Below are 11909 nucleotides of genomic sequence, written 5' to 3'. Positions count from 1 at the left end.
TATTCTCTCATTACGTGTACAGTCCAGGAATGTCTAGTAAAGAATTTCTAAAATAGAAAAATCGTTAAACTGTGTTGTGCTTCTGTTTCTTCAAAATTGCTTTTAAGAGATATTTCTGGTTAAAACTACAGGAAAAGAGACACTTGGGTGGCTCTGTCACTTGAGCATAGACTCTTAATTTTGGCTCAGGTCATGATCTTAGGGTCATGAGACAGAACCCTACACTGGGCTCCGTGTTCAGCACAGAGTCTGCTTGTCTCCCTCTCTTTACTCCTCCCCGTGCTCGCTCATCCTCTCTCTCTCTGTGTCTCTTGCTCAAATAATAAATGAAGTCTTTAAAAACTGCAAGAAAAGAAGAAAAAAACCTTGATTCCAAAATGAAGGGCTTTGAGGCAGGATTTAAAAGAGTTTTTATAATTTCATTTATGAATACAAAGTTTATCTGTCATGCAGAAAATGTTCATAAGATATTCCTGATAGAGGAATCATTGGACAAATTAGAATGAGTTAATCACACTGGTTTAAAGGATTAAAAAACAATTATCTTCCTAACTTTAAAAAGTCACATTAATGAAAAAAAAAGTCACATTAATGCCAACAGGATATGCTAATTTATAGAAGAAAATTGAACATCTCATAATTTAAACTTTATATAATTTCTTGCATTGGATTTATGGGACAAATTATTTTCATTTCTACAAATTATTTATGCTTACAAAAATTTAGAATCATGATTAACTAGATAAAATTGTAATGATAGGTATCTTCTAAAAGTTTATAATCTTATTTCTACAATATCAAAATTCTTTTTTTTTTAAAAATATTTTATTTATTTATTTGACAGACAGTGATTCCAAGTAGGCAGAGAGGCAAAGAGAGAGAAAGGAGGAAACAGGCTCCCTGCTGAGCAGAGAGCCCGATGTAGGGCTCAATCCCTGGACCCTGGGATCATGACCCAAGCTGAAGGCAGAGGCTTTAACCCACTGAGCCACCAAGGCGCCCCTATAATATCAAAATTCTTAAAGACTTTATATTTGGGGCACCTGGGTGACTCAGTCAGTTAAGCATCTGCCTTTGGCTTGGGTCATGATCCCAGGGTCCTGGAATTGAGCCCTGACTTGGGGCTCCCTGCTCGGGACAGTCTGCTTCTCCATCTGCCTCTGCCCCCTAGCTTGCTTGTGCTCTCTTTCTCTCTCAAATAAACAAATAAAATCTTAAAAAAAAAAAAAAACACACTTCATATTTAACTAAAATGGTAATTTCTAGCTCCTTAGCTAACTTAAAGACCTTAAACAAAGGCTAAACTGAGTTAATTGATACATGATCTTTGAATACTTGGACAAACTCTAAAGAAAAAAAATGAGTGACATTGGTCACTGAACAGTTTTATTTTACTGCTATTCTTACATGTTTAAAAACAGATATCGATTGGGACTCCTGGCTGGCTTAGTTAGTAGAGCATTTGACTCTTGATCTCAGGTTTGCAAGTTTAAGCCCCACATTGGGCCTGGAGCTTACTTTAAAGAAATAAAAATAAAAGTAGATGCAGATATACAGGATGTGAAAATAATTTTGGAATTTATTTATTTATTTATTTTTAAAGTAATCTCCATACCCAGCGTGGAGCCCAGCTTGGGGCTTCAACCCATGACTCTGAGATCAAGACCTGAGCTGAGATCAAGAATCAGCCTCTGGTGGTGGGTATTAAGGAGGACACATATTGCATGGAGCACTGGGTTTGGTACATAAACAATGAATCTTGGAACACTGAAAAAGATTACCAAAAAAAAAAAAAAAAAAAGATACACTAGCAGGAAAAAAAAAAATCAGACACTTAACCAACTAAGCCACCCAGGCATCCCTGGATTTTGTTATATACATAATCTCCTTATAATTTATAAAGACAATATGACAAACATACTCATTAGAAAATGAACTAAACAATTCTTATTTTCTGTCTTCTAGTTTTGTCTAGGAAGAAATAAAAGTTGGTCATCTAGGTTAAATGGAGCAAGTAAGACTATATTCTGTATAATTACATGTAGGCAAAACCATGTGTATGGTTTGTTTCTCAAAGAAATTGTACTTAGTATAATATTTTGATAGAAGGCTGAAGTGGCCTTCTAAAAGCAGAGCTTCAGTGTTAACTCAGAGGCAGCATTCTGAAAGGATTGATGCCATCCTTGAAGATGTAATATATGCCTTATTCCAGAGAACTCTGTATGTTGCTGTGTTCCTGACATGGGTCCAGTCACCAAATAGCCCCGATGACATTCCCAGTGACACACTGAGAGATTTTATTCTTCCCATCCCTTGTAGGGATGGAGGTCCTGCTCCCCAAAGGGAGCATACTCTGGCCAGAGGGACCACAGTGTTTTTGTTCAACTATAAGATAAGGCTGCTGTTAGTGCACTTTGACATCCCTGTGTCTGGGCACCAACAGGTAAGAAGAGGCATCAGCATTGTGGCAGGGGTGATCAACCCGGTTCAGCAGGAAGACATAGGCAGGGGGACTGCAGGTGGAACCCCGACGATTCATTTGGACACCTTCTTGTATTTCCATGCCCCACTGTAACTGAATGGATGCATGCAGCAGTGTCAGCGTAAGAACAATAGCTCAGTCCCCTAAGGGGACTGCTGAGGTTCCCAATTTGAGTCCTACTGATGTGGGAAATGAGGGCAAAAGAAAAATTAAAGATCCCATTGACAAATCCTTGCAGTAGGCCAAGTGACATTCCTCTAGGAATTCAGCTGCCTCAATGTTAATATTTTGCTATGGGGAAAAGACCGTGTTAGCCTGACCCCCAGGATCCTGTAAGTCTAGTTTAACATACAAAAATTCCTTTGGAGGGGCGCCTGGGTGGCTCAGTGGTTTGGGCTGCTGCCTTTGGCTTGGGTCATGATCTCAGGGTCCTGGGATCGAGCCCCGCATCGGGCTCCCTGCTCCGCAGGAAGCCTGCTTCCCTCTCTCTCTCTCTCTGCCTGCCTCTCTGCCTACTTGTGATCTCCGTCTTTCAAATAAATAAATAAAATCTTTAAAAGAAAAGAAAATTAAAACATTAAAAAATAAAATTTAAAAAAAAAAAAATTCCTTTGGAAACTTCCTTTATCTCTCCACCCCAAGATACATGTTGGCAGTCAGATATACATCTGAAGGGTCTCACGACTAAGGTTTTATCAGACAGTAATAGATGACCTTTTCCTAGCAATAGCCCCCTCAGTGTCCTGGAAACCTTCCGATATTGCTTAGAGCCTTACACTATCCCTAACCCCCTCCCAACTTGAAAGTATAGAATCACCACTCCTCATGACCCCAGTGCTGCTTTTTCTGTGCATGGGTCCTGTCCCTATGATTTCATAAAACCACCTTTTTCACCAAAGATGTCTCAAGAATTCTTTCTTGGCCAATGGCCCTGAACCCTAACATCTTTCCTACATCAGTCCCACCAGTAAGCCCCCAAGACCTGGTGAGGTAATAGCTGAGGGTTAGTTAGAATAAGCATAAATGCCAGTTGTGACTCCAGAGATCCACCATAGTGTCAGAGGTTCCTTCTGAGTTTCCTCTCGGGAAGATGGACCCAGAAGAACCACGGAACACTGGCCCTCTGACCTGTAGGAAGAGAGAAGTCTGTTCAGCACAAGAGGTCGGCCATGACAGCTGTGAAAATGAGCCGCTGCGGATGGAGTAATTGACAAATGGTCCCAGCCACTATGCTCTGGATCTACCACCGTGCTTGTGCAGAAGATGTGCTTCCCGCAGGCTGCTCCCAGACAATGGCTGAGACGGCAAAAGTATGAAAATGATCCCATTTCTGTGAGAAGGAGGACTCTCTGACATGAGGTTTCCCCATCAGCCTTGCAGACTTTACTCAATACTAATGAGGCCCTTGCATTGAAGAACTGAAGTTGGACTCCCCGCAACCCAAGACTCATAAATATCTTACGTTTGCCCTTCTTCCTCAGAGACACCACTAAGGTCTGTCAAGGTGGTGTTCTCCTTACTGCAATAAGCAAATAATTAGTTTTTCTTTATCAATAGGTTATTGGTAGGGGCATTTTTAGGCAGGTAGCATTCAACAGATGAGAAGGAACCATCATTCAAAATTAGAGGGAAGAGCTTCACAGGTAGGCGGAATAGTAAATGCGAAGGCCTTGAGGTGGAAAAAGGGTATTAAAGGACAGAAAGGCCAGTGTGGTTTTAGCTTAGAAGCAATAGGGAAGGTGGTATGAGATGAGGTCAGTCAAGTACAGAAGGCCTTGGAGTCCATGGTAATTATGGTATCAATATCATTCAGAGTAAAACAAAACCCATTAGAGGGTTTTTAATGGAGGCGTGATTTACCTGGTTTATATGTTGTAGAGGAATGTGTTATGAAGGGACATGAATGGAAATGGGGCCAGCAATTCAATGATTGGAATAGCGCAGGTGAGACCTTAGGTCATTTAGCTCTAGAGCGATAGCAATACAGGAAGCAAAGAGAAATGGACAAATTCAGAAGATATTTTAGAGGTGACATCATCAGGACTTGCTGACTGGTTGGCAGTTGGGGAGGACATGTGGGGATGTGTGTGAAGGAAGGGAAGGAATGAAGAGTGACTCCAGCCAGGGTTTCACCCTTGAGCAACTGTGTGAATGGTAGTGAATTTTACTGAGTTGAGGAAAACTGAGGGGAGGAATAGATTCAGATGAGAAAAGCAAGAGCTCTTTTTTGAACCTGTCTGGTTTTGACTTCCAAATTGAAATATTAAGTAGGCACTTAGAGTTCTAAGTCTAGAGGTCAGGATTGGAGGTAAACATTGTTGTGATTGATGAACATACAGATGGTAATGAGAAACTAGAGAACAGAGACACCACCTGAGGAAAAAAATCCAGATAAAGAAGAGGATTGCCCAGGATCTAGCCCTGAGGCCTTCCAGCATTCAGGTTAGCTGGAGCAGGAAATACATGTAAGACATTAAAAGGAACACCAAGAATACTTAAAACTGGTAAATTGAGTCCACTTTGGAACCTGTGAGGAAAAATTGGGGCAGAAAGTATCTCAGATTACGTTAGTTGCTAATTAAAGCAATCTGTTCTACCCTTCAGTTAACAAATACGTATTCAGTGTATTATAACAGAGGTGTCCAAGAGACATTACAACATAAGGTGGTAAGTCCAGTCTGAATGGCCCTTAATAAACCATGTTTATATATAACACTCCCCTACAAGTGAGGCATGTCAGATTTTTAGACTTGATTGTAAAAATATTTCAGAAAAGTCTGTCTTTCTGCTTTGTAGTCTTTAATTTTTTTAATTTATTTTTTAACATCTTAATTTTATTTTCTTTTTTTCAGTGTTCCAAGATTCACTGTAGTCTTTTTTTAAAAGGATTTTATTTATTTATGAGACAGAGAACTGTTGCACAATGGGGGAGGGGCAAAGGGAGAGGGAGAAGCAGGCTCCCCACCGACCCCAAGATCATGACCATGATCAGAGCATAAGGCAGACACTCAACCAACTAAGCCATCCAGGTGCCCCTGTTTTCTAGTCTTTTTTCTTTCTTTCTTTGTTTTTTTTTTAAAGATTTTATTTATTTATTTGACAGACAAAGATCACAAGCAGGCAGAGAGGCATGCAGAGAGAAAGGAGGAAGCAGACTTCCTGCAGAGCAGAGAGCCTGATGTGGGGCTCGATCCCAGGACCCCGGCATTATGACCTGAGCCAAAGGCAGAGGCCCTAACCCACTGAGCCACCCGGGTGCCCCTTCTAGTCTTTTTAAAACTACCTTTAACTCTCAATTTTTATCTTTTTTATACATTATTAAACTTTTAATTTAATAAACATTAAACTTTTTTATTTAAGATTTTTATTTATTTATTTGATAGAGAGAGATCACAAGTAGGCAGAGAGGCAGGCAGAGAGAGAGGGGGAAGCAGGCTCCCCGCTGAGCGGAGAGCCCGATGTGGGGCTCCATCCCAGGACCCTGAGATCATGACCTGAGCCGAAGGCAGAGGCTTAAACCACTGAGCCACCCAGGCGCCCCTAAACATTAAACTTTTTAACTTATTTTGCTTTTGACTAAAATATGTTTAGGTGGCAGTAATAAATTCTGCCTTTAAAAAAGATGATTAGAATTATATAAATATATTAACTATCTTAAGAAGACACTTCTCAGTTCAGGCTGGATTAACATGTAAAAATACATTGTAATGCTTTGATATTCTTCTAGAAGGGTTTAACCAAATGATATAGGAAAAAAAATAACAACTAGCTTGTAGTAGCTATAAAAATACAATTTGTGGCTTTCAAAATAACAGCCTTCTGTATCAGTTGCGTAATAGTGATTATTTATTCATGGAGTCTTTTTATTTCCATGGAAACACAGATCATTTTAATTTTTAATTACACTAGAGTTTACAGTTCCATAGACTTTAACTCTGTAGTAGCAACTACAGAAGCTAGAGTTTTACCCATTTCCACTTTAAAAAATATGAAGGAGGAAGAGAGGGTTTTAAATGATCATGAAGTTCATTTAGTTACAACCTTTAGCTGCATAATTTCTCCTAAACATGCCCTGCAATTTGTTGTTCAATTAATTCTTCATTTTTTGTCTACACCCTTTGGCTAGAAGTGTTTTCACAGGAAATTACTGCAGTGTGAAATTCAGCAATGGGTGCTGCTAAGTAGTTTGTGAGATATCTAAAGTTGTGAAGTAGTAGAAACAGAAGACTATCTCTGCCACTTAAATCAGCTGAATTACCTTAGGGGAACCATTTCATTTTCCTGGCCCATGATTTCTTCCTCTGCAACCTGAAGACTGATTCTCTGAAATAGCATGACTATGTGGTGCCCAGGACTTGTGGCAACTATCCACATGGGCCTTACAAATATGGTCATAGTATTTCTCATGACGGGAGTATTTGTCAACAGGGACTGGATGCAGAACAGTAATAAAAAGTTATTAAACCAAACATTTGTTCACGAAGTGGATCTAATGAGGATTTTATAGATTGGAAATCTTTCTTTTAACCCCCTTTTTGTATCATTGCATTTCCTGATACATAAGTTTTACAGGTTCGGTTCCTGTTTGATCAAGGTAATTTTCAGAGTACAAACGTTTTTGCAGTCGTTCTAATTTATTACTAGTTGTTGTTACTCTCTTACTGTGCCTAATCTATAAATTAAAATTTATCATAGGTACATATAGGAAAAACATAGTTTGTTTGGGTTTAGTATTGTCCATGGTTTCAGGCATCCATTGAGGGTCTCGGAACATTTCTCCCACGGATAAGAGAGGACTGCAGTAATTTGTCCTCTTTAAACATAATTTGGATCATATACAGTTATAAATCCTGCTTTTTCAAAAAATGAACACTATATCGTATTGAAAGTTTCTTCACAATTGTTTTTAATTGATGCATAATATTGCATAGCATGTTTTTCACATCCATTTTATTCATCCCCAGATTGTTGAACATTTAGATATTTTCAATATTTTAATGCCAAATATTTTTTGTATAAAAGTCATTTTTTGCATCTCTATGTTTTTGACTTGGATTCCTACACATAAAATAACTGTTCAAACAACATAAGCATTTTTAAATTTCTTTTTTTTTTTTTAAGATTTTATTTATTTATTTGACAGAGAGAAATCACAAGCAGGCAGAGAGGCAGGCAGAGAGAGAGAGGAGGAAGCAGGCTCCCTGCTGAGCAGAGAGCAAGTGTGGGGCTTGACGTGGGGCTCGATCCCAGAACCCTGAGATTATGACCCGAGCCGAAGGCTTTAGCTTTAACCCACTGAGCCACCCAGGTGCCCCGAGGATGTGATTTAATGCACAATCAAAAACTACTTTGAATAGACAAACAGTATAACATTAATGGGAAAAAAATTGATAATATTAATAGAAGTAAAAATGCTTATGCTGGGGCGCCTGGGTGGCTCAGTGGGTTAAGCCGGGGTCTTCGGCTCAGGTCATGATCTCAGGGTCCTGGGATCCAGCTCTTCCCGCTCTTGCTCTGTCAAATAAATAAATAAAATCTTGAAAAAAAAAGTGATTAAGTCTCAAATGGAAGATCATGAGAGATGTTGATTTGTGATCAAGTGACTTCACAAAAGCAGTTCCTTATATTTTAATGTGAACAGAGACTCATTTGTTTAAAGATGGTAATGATGGGTACTGAATTTCAGGAGGGCCCACTAGTTGATAAAAACAATTTAGTGGGAAAGTATCACTTTTTTCTCTTCTCCTGTCTGTAATAGGACACATTGAGAAACATTTATACTTAAAAACTAGAATGTTAAACTGAAAAGAAGGAGCAAAATAATTCAGGTCACCACAGATGAACCAAGTAGTTAAAATTTCATAGATACAAAGCAAGTGGAGAAGATGCTATTTTGTGAAATATGGCATCAGCATTCACTATATTTATATAGTAATAAATTTTTTTTAAGTAGGCTCCATGCCCACAGTAGGACTTAAATTTAGGACTGAGATCAAGAGTCACATGCTCTATAGACTGAGCCAGCCAGGCATCCCATAATATATTTACTATTAAATATACTACCGAATACATTATAAAAATTGGCTACTATTGCATGAATTATAAAAATCTGCTCTAGACTCTGACTTCCTACATTAATCTTACCTTTACGTACTATTATATTTGGTTAATACTTTATAGTAATAATAATATTTACAACAATAAATATAACCTTCCCCAAGTTATATAGCATTCAGATTATCAGTAATGGTGAATCATAAAGTCATTGCTTATTTTGTTTGAGTAGGCAGGCAGTTAGGTTCTAGCAGGAGGCTCCAAACCCTGCTTCTAAGAGATCCTTGCCCTGAGTAATGAATATGCCACCCCCTAGTTAATTGCTGCTACTAAAAGATAAAAACCCAAACCCAAGAGTCAAAGCTCCCATACTTGCTCTTTCTTTTTCATGCTCACTCTCACTCTCTATCTTATTTTAATTCCAGTATAGTTAGCATACAAGTTTATATTATTTTCAGGTGTAAAATGTAGTAATTCAACAATTTTGTACATTACTCAGTGCTTATCATGATAAGTGTACCTTTTAATCCTCTTCGCCTATATTACCCATCCCCCTACTTCAGTCTCCTCTGGTAACCACCATTTTCTTCTCTATAGTTAACAGTCTGTTTCTTGATTTGTCTCTTTTTTCCCGTCTTTGATTGATTTGTTTCTTAAATTTCACATGAGTGAAATCATACGGTATTTGTCTTTCTCTGATTGACTTGTTTTGCATAGTGTTATACTCTCTAGTTCCATCCATGTTGTTGCAAATGACAAGATTTCATTCTTTTTGATGATTAATATTTCATTACACACACACACACACACACACACACACACACACACACACACACCACTTCTTTTTCCATTAATCTGTTGATAGACATCCGGGCTCTTTCCATATCTTGGCTATTGTAGACATTGCTGCTATAAATATCAGGGTGCATATATCCCTTCAAATCAGCATTTTTTGTATCCTTTGGGTAAATACCTAGTAGTGTGATTGCAGGATCATAGGATAGTTCTATTTTTAACTTTTTAAGGAATCTCCATACTGTTCTCCAGAGTGACTGCACCAGTTTGTGTTCCCATCAATAGTGCAAGAGGGTTTCCCTTTCTCTGTATCCTTGCCAACACCTGTTGTTTCTTGGGTTGTTGATTTTATCCCTTCTCACAGGTGTGAAGTGATCCCTCATTGTAGTTTTGATTTGCATTTTCCTGAAAATGAGTTAGGTTGAGCCTCTCTTCATGTGTCTTTTGGCCATTTGTCTATCTTCTTTGGAGAAATGTCTATTCATGCCTCCTACCCATTTTTAATTGGGTTTTTGTTTTTTTAGGTATTGAGTTACATAAGTCTTTATATATTTTGAACACTAACTCTTTATTGGATATGTAATTTGCTAATATCCTCTCCCATTCTGTAGGTTGCCTTTTCATTTTGTTGACTGTTTCCTTTGCTATGCAAAAGAAGCTCTTTATATAGTCACAACAGTTTTGTTTTGTTTGCTTTTGTGTCCCTTGTCTCAGGAGGCATATATAGAAAGATGTTGCTATGATTGATGTCAGAGAAATTACTGCCTTTGCTCTCTCTTCTAGGATTTTTATGGTTTCAGGTCTCACACTTAGGTCTTCAGTCATTTTGAGTTTATTTTTGTCTACGATGTAAGAAGGTGGTCGTGTTTCTTTTGCATGTAGCTGTCCAGTTTTTCCAACACCATTTGTTGAAGAGATTATCTTTTCCTCATTGGATATCCTTGCCTACTTTGTCAAAGATTAGTTGTGGTTTTATTTCTGGGTTTTCTATTCTGTTCCTTTAATCTATGTGCCTATTTGTGTGCCTGCCAGTACCATGCTGTTTTGATCACTACAGCTTTATAATATAACTTGAAATCTGGAATTGTGATGCTTTGAGCTTCAGTTTTCTTTTTCAAAATTGCTTTGGCTATTCAGGGTCTTTTGTGGTTCCATACAAATTTTAGGATTGTTCATTCTAGTTCTATAAGAAGTGCTGTTGGTATTTTGATAGGAATACTTTAAATCTGTAGATTGCCTTGGGTAGTAACGACATATTAACAGTATTTTTTCTTCCAATCCATGAGCATGGATTGTCTTTCCATTTCTTTGTGTTATCCTCAATTTCTTTCATCAGTGCTTTATAGTTTTCAGAGTACAGGTTTTTTACCTCTTTGGTTAGGTTTGTATCTAGGTACCTTATTATTTTTAGTGCAATTATAAATGGGATTATTTTCTTAATTTCTCTTTCTGCTGCTTCATTATTGGTGTATAGAAATGTGACATATTTCTGTACATTGATTTTGTATCTTGCAGTTTTACTGAAGTCATGTATCAGTTCTGGTAGTTCTTTTAGTGGAGTCTTTTGAGTTTTCTGTATATAGCATCATATCATCTGCAATAGTGAATGTTTTACTTCTTAATGATTTGGATGCCTTTTATTTCCTTCTGTTGTCTGATGGCTGTGCCTAGGATTTCCAGTCATATGTTGAATAAAATGGTGAGAATGGCTTCTTTGTCTTGTTGCTAACCATAGGGGGAAAGTTCTCATTTTTTCCTCCATTGAGTTGATATTAGCTGTTTTTCATATTCAACCTTTATTATGTTGAGGTATATTCGTTCTAAACCTACTTTGTTTAGGGTTTTTATAATGAATGGATATTGTATTTTGTCAAATGCTTTTTCTGCACTTATTGAAGTGATCATTTTTTTTATCCTTTTTCTTAATGATGTGCTGTATCTCACTGATTTATTTGGGAATATTGAACCACTGTTGCATCCCAGGAATAAATGCCATGTGATCATGGTGAATGATTATTTTAATGTTTTGTTAGTCTTGGTTTGCTAATATTTTGTTGAGGATATTTATGTCTATGTTCATTGGAGATACTGCCCTGAAGTTCTCTTTTTTTGTGGTGTCTTTATCTGGTTTTGGTATCGGGGTGATACTGTACTCAGAGAATGAGTTCGGAAGTTTTCTTTCCTCTTCTATTTTTTGCAATAATTTGAGAAGAATGGATATTAACTCTTCTTTAAATGTTTGGTAGAATTCGCTTGTGAAGGCATCTGCTCCTGAATTTTTTGTTTTGGGGGAGTTTTTTTGATTAATGATTTAATTTTAGTGTTGGTAATCAATGTGTTCAAATTTCCTATTTCTTCCTAATTCAGTTTTGGGAAGTTATCTGTTTTAAGGAATTTATCCATTTCTTCTAGATTGTCCCAATTTGTTGGCATATAATTTTTCATATTCTCTTATAATTATTTGTATTTCCTTGGTGTTGATTGTTATTTCTCCTTTCATTTGTGATTTTGTTCTCTCTCTCCTTCTCTTGAGCTCATCTGCTCTCACATCTAAAGAATGTACTTTCAGTTTAATAAA

The sequence above is a fragment of the Mustela nivalis genome (genome assembly GCF_964662115.1).
Source record: "Mustela nivalis genome assembly, chromosome: 11".
In the NCBI taxonomy this organism is placed as follows: domain Eukaryota; kingdom Metazoa; phylum Chordata; class Mammalia; order Carnivora; family Mustelidae; genus Mustela; species Mustela nivalis.
This window is presented reverse-complemented; position numbering follows the sequence as displayed.